Raw genomic sequence first — 3,300 nt, 5'->3', positions numbered from 1 at the left:
CAATCTCTCTTAGTAAGTCACGGCGCGTTGTATCTGACGCTGGTGTTGAACAAAGATGGCGTCGGCGGCTTTCCGGATGACCTCTAAATCAGCTCGTGTTGAAGTCGCCCGTTGATTTGTGGACGCCACGTTCGCCTGCGTCGTTCTATTGGTTCCATGCCTGCGCCCACTCTTGATACCGGAAACTGACATTAATCCTAAAGGCTTCCGGCAACTAATCTGACAAACATGGTTGAAATTAGTTGAGATACTTCGCACGCAAATACTGCATCGCTAGAAATCGGCCCATTACATTTTCATAAAAGCAGACTTTCCAACTCATTGGTGAACGCTGCCGACATTAGTTGCCGGCGTTGTCTGAATTCACTACGTTAGCTTTCGGTATAATTTATGTAATAAACGAACGCTTTCATATGCGTTATCGCCTCCCCGTTCCACGCAGCAGAAGGCGTTTGTCTAAATATTTAAATTAATCGGCCATAACAGGATCACAGCAAGCCCCGGATTTTTCAACTCACAATCTGACAAAAAGTTTGCAGGCTGGTCACATGAGCCAGGCTGCGGCGCCACTACTGTAGTGTATGTCATCACCAAGTCCATGCCATCGATAACATTCCGAAAAACTCAAGCTGCAATGATTACAGCATTGCCAGACGCAGGGAAATGTCAAAGGACAGACAACGCCACTGAAGACAAACGTCTTCAAACTATTTTTAGTGAATATCATTGAATAGCGGTCCCGTTTGCTTCGCCGCGCGAAGAACGCCGCCGCCATTATAGGATCCCAGCGAACCAAAAAACATTGATTCGCACGTTAATGACGCACAGCTGCTGCAATAGGATACCTTCGTCACCCACGCTGCAGGCGCTGCAGTGGGACACCTCCGTCTCCTGTGCTGCAGCCGCTGCAGTAGGGCACCCTTCGTCAACTACGCTGCAACTGCTACAGTGGGACACCCCATCTCCTCTGCCGCAGCTGCTACAGACGGATACCCTCCCGCCTCTTTTGTCGCAGCTACTACGACAGGATTCCGTCTCCTGCACTACAGCTGCTACAGCAGGTCCCCCATCTCTCGTGCTGCAGCTGCTACAGTGGGACACCCTCCGTCCCCTGGGAGTCGCCGGCCAGAATGGCCTGCTTTGTGGAGGCTGCAGCAGGCGTCGCAGCCGATAGCCGGGCGCGGCCGGGGTCGCCGGCACATCTGAAATGGCGGCGGCGGCCGGCGCCGCCGGCCGCCTGACGGACGATCCCCTGGACACCGTTCAGGCCGATGTCAGATGGGGGCACGGTCGGCCGGACCGGCCACCCGGCATGCCGGACCGGCCACCCGGCGTGCCGGCCCGCCTCACCGGCCCGCCTCACCGGCCCGCCCACTTCTATCACACTGGCTGGGAGCTCCGCTAAAACCCAACTGCGACATGCAGCTTCTTGAGCTTTGCGAGCTTTTTGTTTTCTGCTTAGTGCTTGCATTTTAATGCTGTACTTTATATGGGAGATCTTGGAATAAGCGTTGCGAATCGTCTCTGGATGACAGTGCGCCGATGTCGAAACTATGTGGCAGAGGCATCTATCAGTCAACTGGGATGATCTCTAAAATCAGTCGACGTGCTAACCAAATGCTTCACACCGACCTTGCCCACATTTGCCGTGCAACTTTTAGACTAATCTAAACAAGAACTCCTGAAACACACAATGAGAGACAGGTTGCCTTTTTTGCACTTAGCCTGACTGAAGTGTCCGTAAACTTTTCCCCAAAGATTGCGATCCTGAGCCCGCAATCCCGCGAGACAGACCGGGCGCCCTCAGCGACGCTCAGCGACGCCGTGGCCGGGCGCATTCGGTAGGTCTGAGCTTCTGTTTTGTCCACAATACTTATTGTTGACTCTGTGCCGGGCAAACAAAGACACTCAGTATCGTAAATCTCAGGAGCCATAAAGTGGCGTGGTGTTGCATAATTATGTTCGAGTCGGCCGTCTGTTCTCGTTAGTGCCACTTGCTGCTCGAAAGGCGTCGAGGGAGTCCGACTGCGGATTTGGTCTAGGCCTGGAAGGACTCCTCATTTCGTGAATAACTAGAAACGCCAAACATCCTATTTTCAAATCGGCACTGAGAGACATGGCGGCGAAACTGTCTCTAATGAAGCCAATCATTCATCATGGCTCACAGTTGTGTGTCAAATTACGTTAGCCAGCACAATGCGGCGCTCATTTGCCGCGTTTCATGTTACGAATGTAGCACCATATGGTCTTTGGTCGGGGCACAATGCGCTGAATGAATTGCAATAAGCCCGAAAACGAAAACGCTCACTCATTTCGCAATAACTCGTTTATTTGTGTCCGTTCTGATCATGTGTCATGTTCTGTATCATGTCAGGAGGTGACTCTTCGCTTAGTGTTTAACGTATATATCGTTGTGCTACACGCGCTGTTATGTACGAACGCTAAAACTGAATCTGTATCGTTAATGTGTGAAGATGGAGAAATCAGTAAAGCAGCCTTGAGCATGCGTTAGATAGATGCATCCACGCATACTTACGTTATTGGGGCACATGAGTTCTTGAGTACTGCATATCACTCACATACATATTTCGAGAAAATTACGCGCGCGATATTGATAAGTCGTATCAGCCAAGTCCCTGAAGGGAGCTGCGGTCGATACAAGGCCAGCTGCGTGGCACATGGGGCGCTCGACAAGCGGAGGCAGAATCGCTCAACCGACACTCCATGGGCAGTCCCATGATGTCTGTCGCGAGGCCTTCCTGGAAATGCAGCGGCTCACGCAGTTCCTAAAACAAAAGAAACTTGGCAAGGGAAGTCGTGATCATTTGGTGGAAATTTAACGAACGCTAATAATTTGCATGACGATGGCTTCAATGAAGCGTTGTTTGACCCATTGCCTCAAGACGACAAATTTCTGATGTTCTGAGCGGGTGCAGCATCAGTGATCTGCTAATGTGGAAGAGCGTAACGGAAAACTTCCAACGGCTTTTTTAATATCTGTCATGACCACGCCAGCTGTTTTCAAAGACCCCTCAAGCACGCGACGAGAGGAACAAAGGGTCTTGAACATAATTAATTTCAGGTGTGCAAACAAAATTCGTTCTTTGTAGCGACACCTTAAAATTCATTCGCCAGGCCGGTCACAAACGACTCAACCAATGGCAACAAAGCTGAGTGCAATGGGCGGCGCGATCACCGGACAACGGCGGCACGGGGGCGCGATCACCAGACAACAGCGGCACGGGCGGCGCGATCACCGGACAGCAGCGGCACGGGCGGCGCGATCACCGGACAACAGCG

This window comes from Pollicipes pollicipes, unplaced genomic scaffold (genome assembly GCF_011947565.3).
Source record: "Pollicipes pollicipes isolate AB1234 unplaced genomic scaffold, Ppol_2.1 Scaffold_4881;HRSCAF=5763_pilon_pilon_pilon, whole genome shotgun sequence".
Classification (NCBI taxonomy): domain Eukaryota; kingdom Metazoa; phylum Arthropoda; class Thecostraca; order Pollicipedomorpha; family Pollicipedidae; genus Pollicipes; species Pollicipes pollicipes.
The sequence above is the reverse complement of the archived record's forward strand: the minus strand, read 5'-3'. Positions refer to the sequence as shown.